At 42.3% G+C, this 27,362-nt stretch overlaps 1 protein-coding gene across 7 annotated transcripts in view; it reads right to left on the bottom strand.

Annotated features, from left to right (window-relative positions):
* TENM2 (teneurin transmembrane protein 2) overlaps positions 1-27,362 on the bottom strand; it is a 1,200,689-nt gene that overhangs the window by 1,078,757 nt on the left and 94,570 nt on the right. For 6 of the 7 annotated variants that reach the window (XM_090064279.1, XM_090064278.1, XM_090064281.1 and 3 more), the window contains exon 2: positions 6,489-6,599. The exons of the other annotated variant lie outside the window; for it this stretch is intronic. The gene's annotated coding sequence lies outside the window, so the exon portion shown is untranslated. The remainder of the gene's footprint in view (positions 1-6,488; positions 6,600-27,362) is intronic. 7 annotated transcript variants of the gene reach the window in all.

The raw sequence follows: 27,362 nt of genomic DNA, 5'->3' as shown, positions 1-27,362 counted from the left end.
GGCCATCAGATCACCCCTGAGCCTACGCTATTCCAGGCTAAAGAGTCCCATGGCTCTCAGCCTGTCATCGTAAGATCTGTTTTCCTGACCTCTGATCATGCATGTGGCTCTCCTCTGGACTCTCTCAAGCTTCTCCACATCCTTTTTGAGCCCAAAACTGGACGCAGTACTCCAGCTGCAGCCTCACCAAGGCCGAGTACAAGGGGAGAATGACATCCCAGGATTTGCTCGAGAAGCATCTATGGATGCACGCCAGCATTTTGGTCGCTTTACTAGCCGCAGCATCGCATTGCAGGCTCATGTTCATCTTGTGGTCAATGATGACCCCCGAGTCTCTTTCTTCTGTAGTGCTATCCAACGTAGCACTGCCGAGCCTATAAGGATGCTGCAGGTTTTTCCTCCCAAGGTGGAGAACCTTGAATTTTTCGGTGTTAAACACTATCAGGTTCTGTATATTATTAGGTTTGCATTGATTCTTACTGTTGTATATTGTATTATTATCATTTTTGTATTGTTTTTTATTGTTTCATATGGATATTGCATGGTTTAAGTCTGTTTGTAAGTGAACCGAAGTAACGTCAAGTTTCCATTTTGTATGTCAAGTCTCCATCTTGTGTCCTCTGCCCAGGAATCCCCTGTGTTGCAACTGTATGAGTCATGTACCCCTCCCATGTAAATTAGTTCCCGGATGAAAGAGTGATTGGGAATGACTGAAATACAATGGTAGCAGGCCTCTACTGAATGGCCTGTAACAACTGGGCCATCACCTCGCATTGATTCATCCAGGAACCATGGACCTCACCCAGGAACAGAGACAAGAGCCCAGCATTTGAAAGATAAAAGACCCTGCAGAACCAGCAACTCTACCACTGTACCCCACCATTACAGACACCCAAAACTGCACATCCCTGCATGGAGCACACATGCTCAGTACACCAGGGGCTGACCCGTGTCTGGGCATGCCTCCTGTCACTAGGGTCACACAAGGTCTGCCCCTATAAAAAGGGGCAGTGAAAACAGACCCAGTTGGGACATCCTCTCCATCTGGATCAGCACCATGCCACACCACCTATCCACTCAGAGGCCCTGATAGTAACCACCACCCCCCCAGACAACACATACTGGACAAGGACCCCTTTCCAGCCTGGATAGGTAGCTATCACCCCCACCCCCTCTTCAACCAAGGACTTGGACTCTGCTTCTCTTCCCTACCTGGATTACAGCCCTTCCACTGAGTCTCTTTCTGTTTGTGTGCGCGTGTGTGTGCGCGCGCATACCAATACCTTTATGGGGGCTGTGTAGTGTGTTATCTGTTTAATAAAACTGTTATTTGGGCCCCTAAGTTGGGTTTTGCTCTACTATGGTTTAGCTATGTTCCAATCTCTGCTCCTTGCCCCTCTAACTTCTGTCTCATTTCTCCCTCTCCTGCTTCTGGCTCACTGCCATCTCCAACACCAGTCCTGAGCTCCTCTCTGCCTCTAAACCCCCTGTTTCTTTGCCACTGTCTTGTCCCCACTGCCTTTTCCTTATCTCCTGAACAACCAGGTTTCTGCCTCAGTTTCTTTCCTGGCTGTCTCCTCCTTGCCACTACTTATCTGCCCTCCCACCAATATCTCAGCTGTCTGCCTCAGTTTCCAGCCCCAGTTTACCTTAAGTAATCCCAAGCCTCAGTTCCTCAGCCAGCTTCTCTGTAGTCTACCGATTCTAATCCTAGTTCTGGCAACTTTCACTCCCTACACTTTAACTCTCTCTCTCAACTGAACCTTCCCCCAAGTATCCCAGGTACCCCAAGCACACACATACATATTGTGCCATCCAAGTTAGGAACTTACCTGTATGTATGTGTAGGTGGGCTGCGTGTGTGTGTGTATTATATATGGCATTGTATACATGATATACGAATTAGTGATCTGTGTCTAACTTTGGGGTGTATAGTGTATGTGCTTGAATTGGTGATAGGTATGCATGTGCCTAGGCTGGTTTGGATGTGTGTGCCTCAGCTGGTAGTGTGTGTGTATGCACCTAATTTATATGTGTGTTTGTATATGCGCGTTTGTATATGTGCGATTGTGTCACTCCCTCTTGTCTAACAGCTCAATATCAAGATCCTGAAAGTTGACCTGACCCCACAGGGCTACAGAAGGATAGGCTTGGGTAAAAAAGAGGTGGTCCTAAATACATATGCTTGTTGCCAGGTCCTGGAGAAGGATAGCAGCAAATGAGAGTGCAGATAAAGGAAGAAGAATAAATGTGGTATAATATTAGAGATCTATTATAGACCACCAAGTCAGAAAAATGAATGAAGTACTTGTTAAGATAGTAACAAGAATATCTAACAATTAATTATAATAATATATTAAACAGGAGATTTTACCTCCCCCTGGTACCTATGGTCAGAACGATACAGAAAAACAAAATACCCAGCAAGTTCGTAACATGATTCTTCAATGGAGAATAAGACTCCTGACACACCAGTCAGGATTAACCAGTTAATCACTTCTTAAGTTGTAACCTTGCCACATGTTGAAACAATTAATGGCATCATAAAATAAGGAATAAGCCACAAGTTATTCCACAAAAAATTGTGTAATAACTTTGTAGCTGGTTGCAAACACATCATTAACTGAGTGTGTGACCAAGTGCACACCTGTGGCTGAGAACCCCATTATCTGATCCGGGCTCCCAGACACAAGGGCAACCCTCCAGCTAATGAGGTTCCCAGCTACAGGGGTGCACCTGGCTGCACATTTAAGAGATCAATAGAAATTATTTGATTAACTTGAATTAATTTAAGTCAGCAGTGCCTGTTGAAGTTAATTCCAGGGTGCTGAAGGATCTGGCAAAAAGGATCTCAAAGCCACTGACAATAATATTTACCAACTTGTGGGAGACAGGCAAGGTTCCAGAGGACTGGGAAAGAGTTAACATAGTGCCCCTATCTTTAAATAAAAAACCCCAAAAAAACAAAAACAAAAAAAGGGGGGCGAAGAAGGAAAGCCAGGAAATTCTATATTGGTCAGTCTAACTTTAAAACCCATGACGTTAATAAAACAAATTATAAAGAAGTAAATTTTGAAATATCTAGAGGACCAAATGCTTATCACTAACAGCCCAAATGGATTTGTTAAACAAATCATGGCAAATTTGATCTCCTTTTTTGTCAAAGTAACTAACTGCATGTCCAAAGGAAATGTAGTAGACACAGCATACTTGGACTTCAGTAAAGCTTTTGATAGAGTCTCAAATAACATTCGCATTAGTGCACTGGAGAAACATGAGCTAGATAAAATTGTTGTAAGGTAGACACATAAATGGCTTAATAACTAAGTGAAGAACAATGACCAGGGAGCTGGGTTTTCCATTTTCTGCAGAAAACCATCCAGTTTCCCTTTAAAGGAGAAAACCCCCAGATTTCCCCCTCTGAAGTAGGAAGCTATGGGTTTCCCTTGCAGGCTGACAGAGTTCCAGCTTGCAACCACATGCACGCACGCACACAGCTAGCAATGCAGCCAGGCAGGATGGTGGGAGCAGCCCCAGCACCTGCATGCAGGTAAGTCTATAGGGTGTGTGTGCACACGTGTGTGTGTACATGTACAGACATGCACACGCACACATACAAGCATGGGTGTGTGCGTCTGTGTATACACACACACACACACGTGCATGCGCACATCTATCTCACTTTATTTTTAGATCTATAGATCTGCTCTATTTCAGCTATCTAGATCTAGATAAGAGTTTTTCATTTTAAGCACGGAAAAACAAGGATTTTGGATTTTTTTTTTTTTTTTAAATCAGAGAAAACCAGGATCCTTTGTAATTGTGAATGGATCTGTGTCAGAATGTAAGAGGTATTGGGGCTGTGGGTGTTGTTCCACAGGGATTTGTCTTTGGTTCAGTGCTGTTTAACATCATGGTGTCATGATTTGGATACCAGAACAGAGAGCTTCAGAATCAAATTTGCAGATGAAAAGGCTGGGAAGTGTTGAAGATCAAGAAAAGAATTCAGAAGCATCTTGACAGATTGAAAAGCAGGTAAGAGATAACAGATTGCAGTCCACTAAAACACAGGTGTGCTAGACACAGAATGGGAGAAGAATAATGAAAAGCAGAAATACAGAATGGGAGATAACCAGCTGGGCAGCAGCACTGCTGAGAAGGATTTAGGAGGTTTGCTGAATCCTAGGGATCAGCAGTGTAACAGCTGCAAAAAAAGCAAATGTCATTTTGGGCTGCATCACATTAGTATTAGATGCAAGACACGGGAGATGACAGTACCGCTCTATTTGAACTAATCAGACCATACCGTGGAGTTCTGGTTTCCACATTTTAAGGTTGGGGACAAGCTGGGCAGGGCCCAAAGGCAGATGACAAAAATGATAAAAGGATTGAAAGGAAAGCCACATAGGGACAGGTTAAGGGAACTAGTTATGTATAGCTTGGAGAAAAGGAGATTAAAAAGGAACATGGTAACGGTTTTAAAGTATATGAAAAGCTGCCATAAACACGAACCATTATCTTCTGCCAGAGGGCAAGACACGAAGCAAGGTTTTTAAATTGCAATGAAGTAGATTTAGATTAGATCTCAGGAAAAAAACCACAAACTTCCTTACTGTTAGAACAGTAAGGTAGTGCAACGGACTGCCCAGTTAAACTGCAGAATCTCTTTCATTGGAGGTTTTTAAGAGGAGACTTGATAAACATCTGATAGAGATGATTTAGGAACAGTGTCCCTCCATTCAGACAGGAGTTTATTCCAGACAAACCTTGAGGTTCATTCCAACTCTATGATTCTATAATTCTGTATGCAGGTGTATTCAACAGTAACTTAGGAGGTGCTTTTCTTGGCTTTTAAATAACCAATGGTTTCATGTTTAGATATGAAGCCAAAACACTTGTTTACAAATAATAAATAATACAACACTTTGATTTAAAAAACACCAGATTTTCTTCTCTTTAAACAGTTCCTTGTTATATATTTGCAGTTTACTTTAGCTTTCACATGGTTTTCCTATATGTATCAATTTATAACATTAAGATCTTCACCAAGTAATTATGATGCATCATCTTCTGACTGCTGAAAGCTCCAAATTGAAACATTTATATTTGTGTGCATATAAATAAAACTGATGCATTTCTCTGTCAGTTTTATATATACATACACATATCTACACACACATACACACGCATCATAATTTTATTTTTTTATGGGTACACAAATAAATGTTTCAATTTGAAGCTTCCAGCAGTTAGAAAACGAGGCATAAGAAACACCTGACAAAGATTTTCCTGCAGCATATTAGGGCATATAGTCAGAACGTAAGAAACTGGTACTACCAAATTAGTAGTGTCAAATAGTTGCTCTGCTTTAAGAGAGGACCCAATGTAACAGAGAGGAGGAAGCAGAGGAAAGGCTTGATTTTTAGTGAGCCTTTGTAGCTTCTTTTGAGTCTTCAACTGAAACTTGGTGTTTGGTATCTCTGAAAAAAAATCAAACCTTAAAATTATTGTATACTTGGTTTCAAAGTATTTTTACACAATTTAGACTTAATAATAAACAACGTCCAATTAAACAATTTATTTTTAAGTAGAACAAATCCAAATAGAACTGGAATTGAAGTAAATGCAATTTTATTTGAATGAGGATTGCCAGATATGGCTCTCAAATAGTACTCAGCAAAACTAAGAACCTCAGAGAACTTAAGAGTGTTAAACTTAATTGTAATTTTCCTTTATCTTTGCCAAGGAATCATCAACTCAAAAGGTTATATTTCCTTTTACTCTAGCTGTTCTGACAGATAGTCTGCTTTTTTGCTACTAGATAGAGTAGGGTAGTATACTACTGTGTATAATTATATGAATTCCCAGAGGGTATGTACAACATAATTAAATTATAGGGTGTCTTGTGAGCATTCTGGCCAACCTTATAGAACCATGAAATAACAGACAATTCACAGGTTTTTTCCCTTATTTATAATACGCCTCATGCAAAGAAAAGATATTATATGGAGATTTATAAACATCAGGAATCTACAGTCAATCAAATGCTTTCACTGCTTAAGTAGTTTTTGCTGCTTTAGGATTCTGAAAAATGATCCGATTTGAAGAAGGAACAATTGCTTTTAACAACAAGAGCAACAAATTATTGAACCCCCCCCCCCCCCACACACACACACACACACACACATCTGATGTAAGGTCTTTCTTTTAGGATAGGCTATTCAAGAAAATTCAATCCAGGAAGGTAGAGAAAAGGCAAGCTTCTCTTAGTAAAGCATTCTGAAGTGATTCAATTGGGTTGGAAGAGACTAGAGTAGATTTTTGTAAGAGAAAATGCTAGGACAAATTGCTTTTCTCCACAAAGTAGTACTTTTCTGCAGAGATCTGGAAAAGTATGTTTAAAGTCTCTATGAAAGCACTTTGGTCAGCAATACAAATGCAACTTGAAGCAGAACAGCACACAAAATCAAAGCTATGAATCCACTCACCAAAATGGTGGTTCTCCAACACACTATTCTGCAAGCTTTACAGGTATCCGCCACTCTTCACAAAGTGACAGAGAGCTCTTTATCGGGTAGACAACAAAAAGCGAGAAATAACTGTCAAGAAGAAGGAAAAACATATATATTTATAAATAACAGAGGAAATAAAAAATACCAAACAATAAATATCTATAAAAGTCTTTAATAAATACAGTTCTTACAATGAACTTCTCAAGCAAAGAAAGAGCTTTATTATCCTGATAGACTAGGTCACTGTTGTAACATTAGATAGTCTAGGTCAAAGAGGTTTTTGCTACTTTAAATAGATAGGCGAGGACAACAACCACTACCTTCCAAGATTTTTCCTCTTTATTCCGCTACATAATCCATTACTTCCTGGCTCCTGTATTTTCTTCAAATGGATTTTTCCTTACTTTTAAAACAGACTTTTGAAAAAGATCTATTTGTGCATAGCCACATCATTTTCTTACTACTTATCTGACCAGTGGAGTAGTCCTTTTAGGAGCTCAGAAAGATGATAAATTGAGAATTAATTAAAAAATCAAACTGCAGTGGGAATACAGTTACACATTGAAAAAAAAAGAGACAGTAATTAGTCCTCCTAGCAAGTTTAAACCACCAAAAGGAAACATTTGGGCTCCCCAAAAGTGTAATCAGTATGAGCAGGGTAGGGGAAAAAGAAAGGACACCCAAATTCCATCCAACTTCACTGTGGCCAAGTATTCACATTGTTCCTCAGAGTTCAACCAGAGTTTTTTATGGGAAGAACATATAATAGTATAATGTATAAAATATATAAAATGTTTTCAATAGTTACAATGCAGCCTAAATATATTAATATTAATATAGCCATTAATATTCCATATATTTAATACTGTCAGTTTTATCCATTACTTTTAATGAAACACAAGTCTGATATACTAGTAATACTGAACAACTAGATATGTATATCCCTGAAAATGAACAGGCAAATTGGTATTGCGTGTCCATTGTTCTACATAAAGTATTAAAATTATTAAATAAGCCTTATGGAGTTCACTCTGCCACATATTGGGCACTAGGGCTGTGCAAAATGGCTGTGTTTCAATTCAGTTTCAAATTCAGCTGTTTTGGAGGACAGTGATTCATTTTAGTTTTTCGGATCATGGTCCTGTTTTGTTTTGGGCAAATCCGTTTCAAACAGGCCTCAAGCTTCACACAGTCCTACTGAGCTAGGTGGGGCTGCAGGGTCCTAGTAGGGAGAAGTACAGGGCCGTGGGTGGCTTATCCAGGGGAAGGAGAGGGCTGCTGCCCTCTGTGCAGCTGAGGAGACCCCCCATGTGGATCTCTGACCCCTGTCATTCCAGGTCACAGGGCAGAAAAGCAACACAAAGTGTGTAAGCTTGCTGGTCGCTGCCGTGCAACTCAGCTCCACAGGGAGCAGAGATCTGCCCCGGGAGTTTCCTTGCTGTCATTGCCTGTCCCGCGCTGCTCTAGTGATGTGGAGCTGCATGGGGTGGGCAGCAGTGGCAAGGAGACCCTAGTGTGGATCTCTGCTCCCTATGGAGCCAGGTTGCATGGCAGGGACCAGCACTGCCCTGCTGCATGAACTGGCTCCACAGAGAGCAGAGATTCATGTTGGGGCTCCTCACCATCACTGCCTGTCCCGTGCAGCCCCATGTCACTGGGGCAGCACGGGGTAGGCAGCAGTGGTGAGGAGACCCCCGGCATGGGTCTTTGCTTTCTGTAAAGCTGAGTCGCATGACAGGGCAGCAGTGTACAGCTGCTTCCCTGCAGGCCCAGCTCCGAAACTCCAAAAATTTTCTGAAACATTTTGGATGCCTTGTTTCATTTTGGAGATGTTTCTGAGCCTTCCGTTTTGATTTGGATTTGGTGTTTCAGGAGCTGAAAAAGCCTGAAACACCTCTGAAGTGAAATGACTGCCATAATTTTGCACAGGGCTACTAGGCACTTCTCCACAAGACATTTACTGTGCAGTAGACATCATGCATCTAAACATGCACCCCATTAGGCTGCAATAAATTAATTTAGTCCACAGCAGGACAGGACTTGTAAATGCTGCCCCAGCTGGCTGGGGCATGAGGGTGCTTCAGTACAGGGGTTGTCTGCTGGTTAGTCTAACACTGAAGCATGCTCATGCCTCAACCAGGCCCTTCACAGCATGTTGAGCCAGGAGGAGCAGCCTCACACTGGCAAGATAACCCCTCATGAGTCCTGCCAGCTGGGGCTGCTCCAGCCCAGCCCGAAGTGCTGTGGTCCCAGGTGCATATGCAAATGGCATGCCTGGGAGTGATAAACTCTGGAGTTTATTGCTTCACATTAATTGCATGTGTAGATGCACCCATTAATACTGTATGGAATCTTAGAAGGCTTCAAGAGGCAGTAGTCTTAGAATGAGTCCATTTTGGAACTGAAATAAATAAGGACTGTGGGCACCTATACACATGCTCTGGGAGGGGCGTTTTAGAGTGGTTTAACTTTCAATAAGCTTTAGTTAAATTGTCCTTGTCACCTTTTTGAAACACAGGGATACTAAATACATGAAACAGTGCTAAACGCTAGAGCATTCTGATAAGAATGCTCCAGCAGACTTGACTGAGTCTACTCCAACACTTTTTAATCAGAATGCATTGGAACATGTGTAATAGTGCCTATTAAGCATAAGTAGGTTGACAGGTGTAACTTCCATGTAGAGGGGTTATAAACAGATGGTTTGTAAAAACAGAAGATACAAAGAACTGAATGTAACAAGATATACAACAAAACAAGCACCCCCTCACCTGGCTGTCACTATGATAATAAGTTTATGTCCAATTCTGACACTTTGCCTGTACACTCAGTTGCACACCCACTTGGCACATCAACACGAGACACTGTCTGGTAGCCTGATACTCCTACTCAGTAGCGTTGTGTGGCAAAAACCATGATGTGATGCTACTGCACAGTAGTGTCAAAAAAAAAAGGTGTTAGTTGGCACTACTGCATAGTAACTTTTGTTACTGCACATTTATTTATACACTTGTTTATACAAATACTAAATAAATGTGCAGTAACCACTACGCAGTAGCGTTTCATGTAGATGCAGCCATTGAATGGTAAATCTGCATTCACTTTACAACATCTTACAGCTCATTTGCCGGTACACTACAATTTTGATCATTACCAAATCTAACAAAGATTATTATGGGGAGTGCATCTCCTTGTATCAATTATGTTACAACTTAGAGGGACACTTCTTTCCTTTTCACTGTTGCAGGTTTAACCATAAGTATAAACCAAATAGCTTTTATTCATTGCCATTTGGCCAGTCATGCCAATGATAATAGTTGGTCAAGCCAATCGACATGGGATAAACGTTAAGGTGCATAAATGCAACCCTCCCCTGACAACATGCATCTTTATATACACACTAGCCAATTGTCCCTCAAGAATGATTGGGGGGAGGGGGGGCTGGGATGGAGTGCTGCCACCTATTGTCCCATGCTGCCACTGTTCTGCCTCTTGCAGGGAGCAGGGTGGAGGAACCAAGGCCAGCACTGCTGGTCTTGATTCCCCCACTCTGTTTGGTCTTTGACATGGCTTTGGAATCATAGCAGTGCTCCCCCATGCTTGGAGCACTCTGATTGGCTTTTTCTGTCAGCCAATCAGAGCATGAATAAAGCATTACGGATGGACAGACAAGAGACAGACAGACTTAGGCTTTTATAATATTAGAATTGTTCCTTGAACCATACAATCACGGGCTAACATGTATACACAACTAGATAATACCTTATTATTTCTTCCTCTTGAATTTTAGCCATTTTGATCTATTATAAGTTTGGTCTATTTTCTACATTCCTATGTTATCTTGTCACATTCCAAGTCAACAAGGAAAATTTACTGATTGTGTTAGTTTTGACAAGATACTCAATACAGAAAATAGAGGGTGCAGACATTAATCAATTCTTAACCACTTGATCCTTTTAGAAAACTCCCACTCCTCCTAGGCTGCTCACTACCTTCTTTGTTACTGAGTCTGAGGATCAGTCAAGATGTAGTTTTGATGACTTTAAGGAGTTAACCCTTTCCTACCATCCTAAGGAGGTCTAGCATCTGGGTCAGCCAACAAATATGACAATCTTGTGAGAAAAAGGGGAAAAAAAAATTATGTATATGGATAAATGCTGCTTAGAGATAGGTTAGTGAAGAGACTGAGGCCAGGATTTTTAAAAGAACAATCCTCTTCACTGCGCTCAAGAGAAGTCAGAAAGAAAGTAATCACATATGCTGACTCTCAAAGCTCATCTTCAGGGGTGGGAGGGGTCTGCAGATGAAGGGGCACATCTAACCACCTTCCCAGCCTGTTAGGAAGTATTTTGCTTTCAGAAGCCAGCAATAGCTGGAGCATGCTGTACTCTATAACATGCCTCCCTCACCCTCCACAAGGAAACTTAGCCTTCTAAGCAGGGGGTCCTTTCATAAGTTTTCATCCATCAGCTTGGTTACTTTTCTCACTATGCTCAGCTAGATCAGGCGTTAGCCCTTAGAAGCTAAATATAAGTTCTAGATATTTGTCATTTAGGATTGTATTAGTACAAGTGCTATAATCATGTACTATATTTTTTAAAAATCTCTTTCTACAACTATCTGTAAATAAGGCATAACATAGGCCTTTAAAAAGCAACATCTTTCCATCTTGTGTAATGTACAAAGCAGAACAAAGAGACCAAATGTAGCTCTCATTATCAAGCCAGCCATAGCCAAGATGACTATACATACAGTAAGCAAACTGGAAAAAAGGATGGCGGAAAAACCTGTTGTCTCTTAACATTCTAACATAGTTATGTTAGGGATTACTTATTTTCATAAGAGGTTAAACAAAAGTGTAATATAAGTTCAAAGATTTCCTTTAAATTCTAAACCATGTCTGAAAATGAATTTCAACCGGTACACTTTCATTAGCTTATAAATAAAATAAACCATTCTCTCATAGCTGTTGTTTTCTTCAATTAGGATAAATAGATCATGGGCCTGCAGCGGATGTTGGGTATTTTTCAAAGCTTCAAGAGATGTCATTTATTGTGCTATTTCATTTATCAAGAGCTAAGTGACAAATGATGAGCTTCTTGCAAGTAATAAGCAAAATAGTGGAAATCCATTCTAATACATAGGAAAATATCCATTTAGTTTAGAGCCACATTATGAGTTTACACTAAGGTAATTTTCTTCTTTGAAATGTTTAATGCAATTGTGAATAAAACAAATGACAATTAAACAAATTTGAATTGAAAACTAAATAAAAGGGCAACCATGCTAATGACATTTCTGTTAATATCAAAAATCATCTTGAGACACGCATAGATTTAATGGTTTTATTAAAATCAACATTTTATATTTAATGTTACTCAGCACCTGTTACTTCAAAAATGTCTGTTAGGTATACAATTAAAATTCATATGCAAGAGAGACACCATGTTAGTGTTCACAGGAGGAAAAATGATAGACAGTATAGACCCCCTGCAGTTTCATTCCTTTTTCAACAATGAATTGTTTGCAAATATGGATAAGTTGCTTTGGGCCACATTTTTTAAGTATTTAGGCAGTTAAATGATGTAGAAAGCCCAGTGAGATTTCCAAATCAGCCCATGTGTTTAACTCCCATTAATTTTAGTGGGATAAAGACAAGGAGTTCTAAAAATCCAAGTAGGTGAGTATCATGAAGCATGCAAATATCTTTCAGAACTGATATTTTATGTCTCTGATTTATTTATATTCCTATAAAATTAATCTTAATCACCATCACCATCCACCTCATAAAATCATCCAAATACATTAAATAGTTTTAAATTACTTAGAGACCCATTACTGAAGAGTGGTATAAAAATCTATCTACAAAGTTATATCAGGTTCAATAATAATATTAATTATTAAACGTTGCAAGAAAAGGAATTAAGATTTAGTAAATAACAAGTTTCCTACATTGGCAAAACAGTATTCTTAAATAATTCAGGCATTAAAAAAGATTCAGGCTCAAAAGATACATAACAGATTTTGTTTCTGATTAGTTAACAGGTCATGGGTATACACCTAGGCTGAAGATTATCTATTACAGACAATAAAAAGGGGCATTTAAAGTTGTAAAGTGAAGCATGCAATAGCTTGGAAATGCAATAATTAAAGCTGCCTATGCATCTTTAATGTTGTCCTGTATGCATGTGCGTCATGATACAGTCATTATTTACATGATGATAGAGTAGTTTTTTCTTAGGATGCCTGCACTTATGCAGTGTATATAACAAATAGTGCTCAATTTATGAACAGGTATGCGATATTTTTTTCACTTCTCATTATTCAGTGGGTAAACCCGATGTTACACTTATTTTGAAACTGTACTGAAGACAGAATTATTAATAACCCCATGGGCTATTCTGTACAACTCATCAACATAGTAACTGAATACTTCACAAACATGAATTAATTCATTTTCCTAACACCCACACAAAGTAAGGAGAAACTGAGTCCCATAAAGATTAAAGTAAATTAACCCACAAATATTTGGTGCCTAGGACCTGATTTTTCAGAGTATTTGGCATAATATACAAAGTTATGTATACAAGGCATAGTTCCCATTGATTCACTTGCAGCAGTAAATTCTAAACATTTTTGCAAATCTGACTCCAAGGAAACAGATAAACACAATGAGTTGCCACCCAGGTAAGACAGATGCATAGCATCCTACAGAAACTCTGTGGCAGAGATTCATTCAATTCTCAAATAGCAGTATTTGACTGCTTTAACTATAAAATAATTCTCTCTCCTAAAAACACCCTGTCTCATTCATTCTATACCACCTAACTTCTGGAACAAATGTGACAGGGACTTTACAAAAAGCAGTCTCCTTTAGCATATAACCCAGATTCATTCCCAGAAGAGCTCCATCCAGTATGTAGAACAAGGAAAGGTTAATGTGGAAAAACAGTAATGTGATTAAAGACTGTATCATAATACATGCAGACCAAAGGTGAAAGGTAGTTTCATACTTGACAGGGTCAGAAAGGACCTGAGCAGATCATCAAGTCTGACTCCCTGCCATGGCAGGAAAGAGTACTGGGGTCAAATGACCCCAGCAAGGTGTTCATCTAGCTTCCTCTTAAAGACCCCCAGGGTAGGAGCCAGCACCACTTCTCTGGGAAGTTGGTTACAGATCCTAGCCGCCCTAACTGTGAAGTAGCGCCTCTTGATGTCTTGTCTGAATCTGCCCTCTGTCAGCTTGTGACCATTTTTTCTAGTCACTCCTGGTAGTGCTTGGGGGAACAGGGACTCTCCCAATGCCTGCTGGTCCCCTCTGACTAGTTTGTAAATGGCCACTAGATCCCCCCTCAGCCTTCTCTTGTAGAGGCTGAACAGGTTCAGGTCCCTTAACCTCTCCTCATAGGGCCTGATCTGCTTACTCCTGACCATGTGGGTGGCCTCCTCTGGACCCTCTCCATGTTGTCCACATCCCTCTTGAAGTGCAGTGCCCAGAACTGGACGCAGTACTCCAGCTGTGGCCTAACCAGTGCTGCATAGAGGGGGAGGATCACCTCCTTGGACCTGCTTGAGATGCATCTGTGGATGCATGACAAGGTACGGCTGGCCTTCCTGACCACGTCCCCACACTGTCGGCCCATGTCCATTTGGGCATCGATACTGATTCCAAGATCCTTTTCTGCCTCTGCACTGATGAGAAGGGAGTTCTCCAGCCTGTAGGTAATGGTGCAGGTTCTTCCTCCCCGTGTGCAGTAGCTTGCACTTGTCAGTGTTGAAGTCCATCCTGTTCTCATCCGCCCACCCGTGTAACCTGTCTAGGTCTGATTGCACTCTATTCCTCCCTTCTGGTGTGTCCGCTTCCCCCCCACATCTTAGTCTCAGCTGTGAATTTGAACAGGGTGCTTTTTACCCCCTCATCTAAGTCACTGATGAAGATGTTAAACAATGTGGACCCGAGGACCGAGCCCTGGGGGACCCCACTGCCCACATCCCTCCAGGTCGAAAATGACCTGTCCACCACCACTCTCTGGGTGCGGCCCTCCAGCCAGTTAGCGACCCATTTGACTGTGTAGGTGTCGATGCCCCAGTTTTTTTAATGAGAATGGGGTGAGAGACAATGCTGAAGGCCTTCTGAAAGTCCAGAAAGACTATGTCCACTGCTACCCCTATGCCTAAGGATTTATGACCTGGTCACAGAAGGCCACCAGGTTGGTCTGACAGTACTTGCCTCTAATGAACCCTTGTTGGTTGCCCCTAAGCATAATCTCCCCTGCTGGCCCCTCATGGATATGCGCCATGATAATTCTCTCAAAAAGCTTCATGCAAGTATAACATCCTATTGTTGTCGCCAGCAGTCCTTCAACATGAAGATGACAGTCTTCTAGTAAATAGGGAAGTCATTGTTAAGCCCATAGATGACTGGAGAGCCCAATCTAAATTCTGAATGTTTGACTGCAGACATTTACATAGTTGCAGGAAGAACAAGTTACATCTTGAGGTACAGCTCTTCCCCTTCATGTCTCATCTACCTGCCCCTGTAGTGAGGTGAATTTGCTCAAAATGATCAATGGCTTATCTTATATCACATTGTTATTGGAAATGATTCAATGCTTGAGTCTTCCAGGTGCTGATGTTAATATCACACTTCTTCAGATTGGCCTTCAAGATAGCCTTCAAGATGTTTTTTTGTCTACCTCTAGAGTGGTGACCATCAGTAAATTTGGCATATACGACTTGTTTTGAGAGCTGGTTGCCAGGCATCTTTAACATAACATGTCTTGTCCAACTAACCTGGTGCCATAAAAACATAGCTTCAATGCTACTGTTGTTTGAGCCAGAATGCTGGCATTCTTTCTTCTGCTTTTCTGACTGATATGGCTTTCAGGTGTTTCTGATGCATGATCCATGTTTCACACTCATATAAGGTAAGAATTACAACAGCCTAATAGATGAGAAGTTTGGTTTGGATCCTGATGTCATGATCATTAAAGACACAATTTTGGAGATGTTTAAAGGCAGCACTGGCAGATTTTATCTGGTGTTAAATATTATCATCTATGTTTACTTTTGGAAAAAAAGTGGCCATCAAGACAGGGGAAGTGCTCAAGTTTCTTCAAGGACTGCCCTCTAATTGTAACGTGTCAATAAGCAGCTGGTTGATTTAGGGTGGGTTAGCAAAGAATCTGGTATTCATGAGAAGCTAGCAGTGAGCCTAAGCATTTCATATACTTCATAGAAGCAATCAAGAGTGATTATGTTACATTACATTACTGCATGTATTGTGATTAAAGACTGTACCATAATGCATACAGACCAAAGGTCAAAGATCTATACAAGCATAGTAGCCTATCAGGCTAGCATGATCAAAATGAGCCAGTTTCTACAGCCAGTGGAGAGATGTGGATAGCACTACAGGACTCAGTTTGCCTTTGACTCCTCAGTCTGAACTGCCAGATAAATGTCTACACTGCGCTGAGTGGGAGCTTTTGGCACAAGTATGGAATGTATCTGGAATTTATGCCTCTAAAGTCATAGTGAGACACTAACTGCTTTGGCAAACAGACAGTGCAGGTCAAATGAATTTCACAAGCAACCAGAGAAAGAAGTTTGTGTGTGTGTGTGGGGGGGGGACAGAGAGAGAGCGCGCGAGAGCGAGAGAGATTGATTTGAGACAATATTTACAACAGAAACAATGACATAAAAATAAAAGATTAATTTAAAAATCCACTAACTTAAAAACAGACTCCTACATTGAGCAAATGCTACTTTACATTAAATATATAGAATTCCACACTTAAGAAATCCATACAAACTACTGTTATATAAAATACAAACTTTAGAAGCAAGAGATAAAGTAATAACTGGAATGGACATCATCTTCCACATTTAACAGAAGTGTCAATAAGTGATAGTGATATAGACAAAGCTATAAAAATCTCAGAGTATACTACTAAAAGTTTCCAAATGCCTTCATCTTCATTGAAATATCAGTACAGTTAATGGAAATTAAGCTTATGAGCTTTGGGTTGAACTTAAAAGAAAATATGAAATATTTTTTCCTCTTAGCTGGCAAAAGATATGAGAGTGTAGTATAAGATAAGTAAATGTAAATTAATTGACTTCTATGCTAATGAATCATAATTTTTAAAAAAGCTTTTAACAACCATAACATTCTGAACATAAGTGCTTCAATATATTGTAGCAATAGCACAAAAAGAGAGAAAGAATTAAAAAAAAAATCAAACTAAAAACAAATGGATTTCTCTAGTATAAGCCTTGTGCCACTTTATATTTGACACATTTACAAATTCCAGATTTATGAAGCTTTTTCAAGTTCTCCTTAGTTCTGAATATGATAGATTACTGAAATAACTACCATATTTACTTAAATCCAAGACAAGATTTTTTTCCCCCCTCCAATCACCATGGGCAGGAGAGGAAAGTTTTGTGTTAGATTTGAGCACCAGCCCAGCCCAGCTCTGGCTGTAGCTCTGGGCTCAGAGCTGAAGTCAGAACTGAGGCACTATGTTCTTTGGGATGGGACAGCCAATTTGGAAGGGAAGGGGAGATCGTAGCTGGGGGAGCACAGAAGAGACCATGCAGCCTGCTCTCCCCTGGCAGGATGGGCCACTTGCCCCTCCTGCTACTCACTTTCTGCTTCAACTGCAGCTTCCCCAGCCAGTGGTCCTCCTAGGAGCTGCTGCCATTTCTCCCTGGCCAGGCTAGGATGAAGCCAGGCTGTGGCTGTCACTGCTGCCGACTACCCTAAAGAAGCAGAGGTGCAGCAAAAGGCAAGTGGTGGGGGAGGAAGCAAGGAGAACAGGAGCAGACACAGATTAGGGGCAAAGGCTAGGGGCAAAGGCATAGGCATGGGGGAACTAGGGATGGGGGCAGGGCACAAACAGGGGGCAAGGGGTGAGAGGCAGTCTGCAGAACGGAACAGGGGATGGGTAGTCAGCAACTGGGGGGCAGGCACAGGTGGGGGAGGCATGTGTACAGGGGGTACATGGAAAGGAGTAGGCACCAAGGGTACCTGTAGAGCAGGGAAGACACTAGGTGGGCAAATGGTAGGGGGTACACGTGGCAGGAAGGACAGGCACAGGCAGTGTGGTAAAAGGACAACAGGCAAGGATCTGCCACTCATCCAGATTTTACAGATATAAAAACTAATTATTGTGTGTTACCTTAATTTGAAATCAACTTGGTTTGGGGTAAATATAGTATTTCAATCGCCTCTCACAACTGTGCTGTTGCACTCTGGTGCGCAACCTCAAGAGGGTTTGCATTAAGTGGAAAATGCTGCCTCCATGGATGCAGAAGCCAATGCCAGAAAGGTAATTAAACAATAAATGAACAGACACACACAAGACCAAGTAAGTGACTTCAGCAAAGCCCAACAGTAAGTGACCTAGTATTGATCCCATATAAAGGCGTGTTGCCCCAAGAGAAGCAAGTTATAAACACAGATCAAATTGTGATTTTGTGGATTTCATGAAATCCAGGATTACCCACGAAATCTGTTATTGCCCACAAAATCCATGGCGGCAGGGGAACCTTACTGAAAAGAAAATGCTGACCCCCCTAAAAGGAGACAGCAGACTTCAGGGGGAAGGGGGATCTGCCCGCTTGAAGGGCTGCCAGCAAGATGGCTGCTACCCCCACCCCTCACTGCTGATTGGCTGTGATGGCTGCCTACCATGTGGCTCTAGTCCTCTCCACCAATCAGCAGTGAGAGGCAGGGATACGAGACAGGCAGCCCTCTCAGTCAGAGACAAGGGGCCCCATAGCCAATAGCTGCTGCCCCTGCACTCCATCTGTGAAAAGGCTACTGAACCCTGAGTTCTGCTTGTGAAATCAGGGGGCAGCCATCCTGAATTTAGCAGGCCCCTAGTTATAAAAGAGCCAAACATAGCAGGTTTGCTGGAGCATGGGAATGAATCATGTGTAACAGACTGCCAATGTGGGCTCATCAGATTGGCTTGAGATGCTTACACTGGGCTAGAAACAGTGCCGGTGAAGTCTGAGTAACCCCAAGAGCAGAACAGGGGATCCCTGCCCTGTAGAAAAGGAGAAGCCAATCATAAAAGGGGTTTTCAATCCCCTCATTCACAAGGAGTTGGGGACCTCCCACCCTGAGCCCTGGATGGCCGGTTTGCAAGCCAAGGAGGGACTGCCAGAGGGGATAAATGCAGCAGCCATACTGGTGTGGGAGCTAATGATAGCGACTCTGGGGAATGATACAGGAAGCCTAAGAAGAGCTGGGGTGAGCTGACCCAGCAGAGGGAGCAGAGAGACCCCTCTGAAGAGCCTCAAAGGCCCTGGGAGAAGAAGGCAGCAGCAGTCAGCTGTACCTCCAGCCCTGCAGCAGAAAGGGAGCTGTGGCCAGGGCTTGGGGCAGAGAGCTGGTGCCCCAAGGCCCCATTGCAGTGTGCTGGATGTGTTGGATGTCCCAGTGACTAGAGGTGGCAGTCGGCCCCCCACTCCACTGTGGAGAAGCAGCAGTGGCCAGGAGCGCAGGGAGCTGGACCAGTGACTTTAGGAAAACCCTTACCTTGCCTGAGGAAGCGGGACAGCAGCAGGAGGACACCTGGACAGGGGTCCCTGGGAGCTTGGGGTGTAGGCTGCCGCTCAGAGTGGGACTGGTGAGCTGTGTGGGGTGCCTGGCCAGTCATCTGGAGCAGGGGTTTAGAGCAATGACCCCAGGGAGCTGCCTGTGCTGCTGACCCTCTGCCACTGACTGCCCCAGAGGGAACTCAGTCCTGCCCCTTATTCTGCAGCTGACTGTCATTGAATGGAGTCCCTGAGCTTTGGGTCATGCTGATTGCTGCAGGAGCCTACTCTGTTGCTTGCCTTTTTGGTTGCCACCGAAGGTCGCACTTCAGCCTCTTTGGTGGGTTGGGGTTTAATATGATTTGATTGCTGCAGACCAGAAGAGCTTAACCTGTTGCAGCCTGTCACTTATTGGGAAGCCTGTTGGAGCTGCTGGGAGTGACCACCTTGCTTCCTTGTGGTAGCATCTCAGCAGAGGCTGAAAGCTGCTAGTTACCTTACCTGTGGTTCTTGTGTCAAGGGTTGACTAATGCATTCTGGTTTGTTTTGTGATTCTGGTTATGCCATTTAAGTTCACTTGTAAATAACCCTTCCTATTATTCTTGTTTTATAAATAAAGTGTAAATAGTTAAATCAGTTAAGTGTTAGACTTTCTTGGGACCATGGGCTGCTCTGTGGGGAGCAGGGGCCAGCTAGAAAGTAAATTAGCGCTGGCTGGAAGCCCTACCCCACTCTCACCACACCATTCCTGATATTGGGCGGGGATGGCAACTATTGGGCCGCCACTTGGGTTACACATGAGAAGCTAAAAGAATGCCCAGCAGTAAAGATATGCACAAAGTACCAAGGATGAGGCTATTTTGCAAAAGCATTCTGCAGACACAGAAGGACAAATACAGGGCATACTGTGCACGTAACTGGAGAACATGTCCAAGGAGGGGAGTGAAGAACCAATGACGCACAACTCTTTTTAGTTAAAATGCAAAATAAATAAAAATATTTTGTTGTTCCATATATTTCTCTGCATAGGCACATGTTAACTATGTTAGAACTCAAATTTATGTGAGGACACACAAGCTACATGGACTGCAGAAGTGGTGGTCTACCTCTGGTCTGGAAAATTGGTGGCAGAGGACGACTAGTTGCTGCTCACTGTCTGCCAAATTTCCAGACCCATGGGAAGCCCTGCAGGCTGGATGATGCAGCCCTATGTATTAGACTGCATCAACGGATGGTCCATCTGGCAACACGAATCCCTCTACAATTGCTTGCGACGTGAAGGGTCAGGCCACCTGCAGGGTCAGGCCTGCATTTGGCTGGATCCCATCTACAAACTGATCCTGAAGACCACCACCTCACCACTCATCCAGCCCCTAGGGCCAGACAGGTTAAGCATCATCACTGGACTATATGAAAATTTAGCTCACAGTTTGACAGTAACATCATCCAAATTATACAGACTAGCAGACTTGAGATCATCCAGTCTATGTAGTAGAGAAAAATCAATCAAGTATCAGGAAAAAAAAAAACCCAGAACCTAAATTCTATCTGAAATAAGCATGCTAAAAAATTTTTTTAGAGTGACTGAAAGCCTGAAAATAATTAAGTTTGATAAAAATCCTAATGATAGTGGGATCCATAAAACACCATCTCACAACTGAAGGAATTAAGAAAGATTTCCTGGTGTGTTTGAAAGCACAAGATGCCAGAATGGTGGGGGGGTGGGGAGGGAGGGGGAAGAGGGGTAATCATGCTACAGACCTAGTACCAATTACTACTGACACTGCAATATGCACTCATATATGCAATATGTACTCATATATATTATGCATATATGCAATATGTACTCATATATATTATGTACTATTATATATATTATGTACAATATGTACTCATATATATTATGGCAACTGCCATTAACAATCAGACCCTAAATGGAGAAGGAACTGCAGCATGCGTCACAATTGGCTATAATAGAAAAAGTAGATCGTTGCATCATAAAACAAGCACCAGTGAGACCTGAAATATACAGAAATTTGATAATGAAACAAAGCTAAAATATAGGAATGCTACCATATATCCATCCAAGATGACATCTCTTTTAAGCTCTTCACAGAAAGTGCATTTAATATACTAGATGCTCTAAGTTATAGATAGATCATACCAGACAAAGTGAACAAGTTAACCACTTGCAATACTCCACTGGAGGATGGCACATCAAGAGTTTAGCCTTTCCTACATCATCTTCACAAACATATTGCAGAAAAGTGGGCATGGCATTCTAGAAAGATTGCAATAAGCCAAAATTGTTATCAAAACATTTTATTACATGGCAGTACTAGTTTTCTGCCCTGCTCCTTTCTAATCGCTGTACTCACAATATGTAAAAACATGAAAAATATCATTACCCTGGAAAAAATTGAAAATGCAATGAAAATAAAATAACAACACTTCAAGTGGAGTCCTCACAAACAGCAGCTTCAGGAAGGAGCTTCAATTTCATATATAGCAATGGTGCATCCACATGAGCGTGCATGTACGTCTTGCAGCGTCTCAAAGACCTATGAGACACTGCAAGAGGCACACATAGGAACGAAAAATGTTCCCTGCACTGCAACTTTGCAGCATGGGGGCAAAATTAGACCCCTGGATATCCAGGGGTAAAAAAACCATGGGGGAAAAAAAGTGGGGCAGGATCATGCCTTCGCCCTGGTAGCCAGCCAGAGCATTTCTATGGCTGGCCGCCCCAGTGCTGAAGCGCTCTGCCTGCCTGTGCAGAGTAGGCAGCATGCCAGCAGCAGGGAGCTGGACCCAGGTTCCGTGATGGCAAGTAGGGGGTGGGAGAGGCTGGAGTGTGGAGGGGACAACAGGGGGACCCCTGCCAGCTCTGTCTGAGCCCCCCAGATCACTGCCCTGCCCCACCCCATCTACTCCCTGCTCCCCCAGCCCCCCCAATTGATGACCCATCCAGCCCCATCTCCTGCCCACTCCTCAGCCCCTCTGATCACTGGCCCACCCAGCACCATCCCTCACTTGCCTCCCCTGAGCCGGCTTGATTGCTGCCCTACTCAGCCCCAACATCCCTGCAAATTACAACCCCTGCCCCCAGCCCCCCACCCTCCCTGCACTCACTGGTAGTAGCAGCAGCAGCTGTTGGGATTACTGGGGCCTTGTGGCAGAACCCCCCAACACAGCATGGGGCCCAGGTGACAGCCGCAACTGCCCCAGCTGCCCAACAGCATGCGGAGCTGTGCAGTGCCCTGCTGACCCCAGCCACACCCATGCGATGGGGCAGTGGCAAAGTGGGTGTCAGGCAGCTGGGGCTGAGCCCTGCTGCCCTCCACTGCCCCATGCTCTGCCATGAGGCCCCAGTGACACCTGCAGCAGCTGCTACTGCTGGTGAGTCCGGGGGGGTTGTTTTTTTAAGTGCTTGGAGGCTGGGGCTGGGTGGGGCAGCCATCAGGGGGTCTAGGGATGCAAGTGGGGGTTTGATCCAGGTGGGTAAACAAGCCAGGGGGCTGGGGGAGCAAGCAGGGGTGGAGCCTGGCAGTGGGGGGTGTTGGTAGCCCTGCAGGGGCCATGTGGGGAGGCTGTAGGGGGCTGTAGCCCTTGTGGGGGACAGTCCATGAGCTGTACAGGGGGGCTGTATCCTGTGGGGGGGGGCAGGGGACCCACCCCTCCTAAGCAGCACCTCCCAATCCACCCACACCTACCCACACACCCCACATCCCCCCACCCCCTTCCCATCCCTCTCCTGCAAACCCTACATTCCCTCAGCACACACTCTACATGCCATGCTGCCAGACAGGATGAAACCTGATGACAGGAGCTGTGGCTGAAGGGACAGGTGTCCCCCCATCCTGGTTAGTGAAGGGGTCACAGGGAGTTCTAACTACTCTGTGGTATGAAAACCAAAGGCAAACAGCAAAACACACAGGTATTTAGAATTCATTTAATTAGGATGAGAGAGACACTGGTAGGTTTTGAAACTGCTTTAACACTGTAGATATATCAATAAAATATTGCCCAACTGACTCTCTCTCTCCCTCCCCCTCTCTCTCTGTATATATAGTAGTCTTTTGATTTGTCTGGAGGAACATGAATTTTGGGGTATTTTACAGATTTCATAGACATTAGGGCTGGAAGGGACCTTGAACATCATCAAGTCCAGCCCCCCACCCAAAGGGTAGGAAGTCAGCTGGGGTCATAGGATCCCAGCAAGATAAGCATCCGATTTACTCTTGAAGGTGTTCAATGTAGGTGCTTGAACCACCTCCGATGGCTGGCTGTTCCAGACCTTGGGGACTCAGACAGTAAAAAATTCTTCCTCATGTCCAACCTGAAATGGTCTTGCAGTAGTTTATAACTGTTCAACCTCATCATCCCTTGGGGCACTCTGGTGAACAAATGTTCCCCCAAAGGCTGGTGGTTACCCCTGATAAACTTATAGGTGGCCATCAGATCATCCCTGAGCTTGCGCTTTTCCAGGCTAAAGAGCCCCATGGCTCTCAGCCTGTCATCGTAAGGTCTGTTTTCCTGGCCTCTGATCATGTGCATGGCTCTCCTCTGCACTCTCTCAAGCTTCTCCACACCCTTTTTGAATTGTGGAGCCCAAAACTGGATGCAGTACTCCAGCTGTGGCCTCACCAAGGCCGAGTACAAGGGGAGAATGACATCCCAGGATTTGCTTGAGAAGCATCTATGGATGCACGCCAACATTTTGGTCGCTTTACTACCTGTAGCATCGCATTGCAGGCTCATGTTCATCTTGTGGTCAATGACGACCCCCAAGTCTTTCTTCCATAGTGTTAGCCAGCGTAGCACTGCTGAGCCTATAAGGATGCTGCAGGTTTTTCTTCCCAAGGTGGTGAACCTTGCATTTTTCGGTGTTAAACACCCTCAGGTTCTCGTCCGCCCATTTGCTGAGCCTGTCCAGGTCAGCCTGGATCACCCGCCTGTCTTCTGGTGCAGATGCAAGTGGCACAATTTGCCCCACACTAAAGTGCATGTCTGGGCACATGTGCTGAGGCAAAAAGCCCTGGCTCAAATTTGCACCACTACTATTTGAGCTGCTGCAAGCGCACCTGCTTCCATGTGTGGATGCACCCCAAGAGTGCTGATGTCAACATAGCAAGCTTATTTTCAAAGGAATTATTTATAAATTTTTGCTGGATGTCAGATTCTCCAACAGTATATATGGCTGTATAGTAATAGCTGAAATAGATCATAAACCCCTAAAGAACATTCTTGAAAAATGTCTAGCTTCTGAAACACTTCAAGAAATCAGTATACAATTTTAAAATCAGAGAACTACAACCTGAAACTTAAATACTGGCCCTGAAGAGAAATTCCTTTAACAGATCTTTTCTCATGCAATCCCTCAGAAGGACAAGACATAAAAGAAGTGGAAGACTTGCAAAAACAGGCACACATGATATCATAACACTTATCAACATATACAAATAAGCTAATAAAAAATGGAGTGAGAGCAATGATGTAATCAATCTATAAAAAACAAAGTAGCCAGGGTGACCTGTACAAAAATAACAATGACCTTCGCTATCAGTCTTTTGGAACAAAAAAACAAAGTTGGCTGTAGATAATGGTCTAATGTTGAAAAGAAAAAGGAGAGCAATTCTTTAAAAAGTGCCTGGAGAGTCTCTCAAGGCCTCAGGAAAGTGCCACCTCAGCAAACACAAGAAAAAAAAGAAGTTACTTGCCCAACACATATATGCAAGTGGAAGAAATGGTAAGAGACTGCTGTGTTTGTGCATAGTACTAGAAACAAAACTGTGGAACTGTACTATAGCCCAAATGCCTACCTTAGTTTATATTATTAAAACTTTCCAGGAAGTTATTAAAACTTCTCAGGATTTTGCCTGCACTGACTTTAAGAACTTAAACGTTCAAGTTAGTATCAAATTTATTAAAATTGCAAAACAAACAAACAAAAATACACTCAGAACTGGCTAAAAGATTATAGAAATCCTACCATGATAAAAGTGTCAGAAAAAAAAATTATAATAATAATGGAAGAATAACCCACACTACATGCAATGCAAGCAGAGAGCTAAGAATAAATTAGATAAAAATCACAGACCTATGAGCACTAATTCTATTAATACAACTACATCTCATGATGGAAGCATAATCTATGATGCTGGCAAGGAAGAAAAATGCTAACTGGAATCCCAACAAGCCTTCACAACAATCCCGCTGCAGCTGACGCATGCCCCGGAAGAAGAAAAGACATCACAGATCGTCACTGCTGTCACATCATAATAAAGACATAGCATCAGTGCTTCTTTCAAAGTGCTCAAATACCTGTATGAATATACAAACTGTATAGGTCATCAGGCCTAGGAAGATTTTGGAGTGCAAGGCTGGGGTCTTTTGTTCTATAGACTCCAAGGAAGAAACTTTCCTTTATTAATAAATTGCTTGTAATGTTCTTTGACCATTTTTCTTAAACTGTGAAGGGAAGCATACCAAGAGAAAAACTGTAGTTCTGTTCCACATAAATCTCACATGATCTCAACTAGAAAAGAGAATTAAGAACTAAAATTTGTAAGTGAGAAATTATTAAGGTGAGAAAAAGCTAGACAGAGGGCAGGTTGTCCCATATTTTATGCTCCATTTACTTTCCACAGAATAATCAAAGATTGTGGGATGAGCTTTCTGTCTTGATAAGTCCTGACTCTTTCTTTCTTCAGAGCTATCTGATACAATGCATTACATAACGGTCTTCAAAAATCTGTACTCAGTCCCAGATGTCAGTTTAATGCACAGAGCTAAATGTTTCTTGGAGTACAATCATGAGAGGGTAGGGCATTCTTACAAAGTTTACTTACAAAATGGGCAGGCATACCATAAAACCATGCTCAGGAATTAGAGTAGATTCTGCAAATGCATAGGTATAGCTCAAGAACCCACTGTTACCCTGTCAATGGATAAACTCAGTTTGGCATCAGACGGGCAAAATCTTAACTTTTAAGAACATAATGGCAAATAAATTGAGATGCAATACTGTAATATAAAAGGATTTAAAAGAGCTCTTATTTTATAATTTTAAGAAAACCAACAAATAGTACATTATATTAATGTACAGTCTGAGAAATTTGTTATGACGGATGGTATTTAAAAATCTATTGGGAGGAATTTAGATTTCTTTCCGTATCTAAACTATTTCAGTACAATAGTAACATAAAATCATGTGCCTGGTTAATTTGCTATACAAAATAGGGGACCAAATGAATGGCAAGCCACAACTGTCACTAGAAATTAAAGTATATGATGACTGTAATGTGATTTGAATTTCAGATTTATATTAGGGCTCATTAAGCAGTTTAAAGAATGCATAAATTGTTTTATTGGGTCATTTTTTTTTCATAATTAACTTTACAGAATATTGACACAATACAAAATGCCTGGAAATATACTGTTATTTTTAAGTCATAAAAACATTACATGATATATATTATACTTTTTGGAAGTTTAATCATCTCTCATCTGTGAAACTGTAAATGTCAAATCTTTCTTAATTCTATAAAAATTAGAAACAAACAGACAAAAAGCTAGCAAATATATGGTTGTACTTCCAAAACTTTTTCAGAATATATAGCATAAAGAACATTCACAGAACCAAAAGGCAAGAGTTGCCAGATGCCCTTGATATAAAGGATTTATTATATCCCTAAAATCAATTTACCCGTACAAATTATAATTAAAGGATGGATTTATTTCTTATTTTGTTTCTATTTTAATCTCTGAATAAAGATTATTTCTTGCCCTTGTCAGATAGTTAATTAAGGGATCAAACCAAGTTCTCGATCTAGCATTGTTTTTAAATGCATATACAACCTTAAGTATATCAGCACACCCACTAAATGGTTACATATATGCTTAGGTGCTTTGATTAAAAAAAAAAAGGTTCAATTACTTAAGCTGAAAACCACTTGGCACAGAATGATTCTGTTGCATGTCCCAGAACCACTATTGTCCAGCACACTAAACAAACTTAAAAGGCATAAAAGGCACTACTGTCCCACTGATGGCCCACGTACTGCATGCAGTTTAAGTTGTGGCTCCTGCCTGGAGGCCGCTCCTCCCATCAGCACAGCTTACAAGAGCGACTGGAGTTTCCAGACTTCCTTCCCCTTCCACTGGCTTTCATTGCCTACACCTGCCCCATGGTGTGGGGGCAATGCAGTAAGGCATGGCTGGGGTAGCTGAGAGCTGTATGGGGACATAGTGCAGCAGAGAGGGGTGCAGGCCAACAGTGCAGCAGAAGGGAGGCAT

This window comes from Crocodylus siamensis, chromosome 10 (genome assembly GCF_052110815.1).
Source record: "Crocodylus siamensis isolate JL-2025a chromosome 10, ASM5211081v1, whole genome shotgun sequence".
Taxonomy (NCBI): Eukaryota; Metazoa; Chordata; order Crocodylia; family Crocodylidae; genus Crocodylus; species Crocodylus siamensis.
The sequence above is the reverse complement of the archived record's forward strand: the minus strand, read 5'-3'. Positions and strand labels throughout refer to the sequence as shown.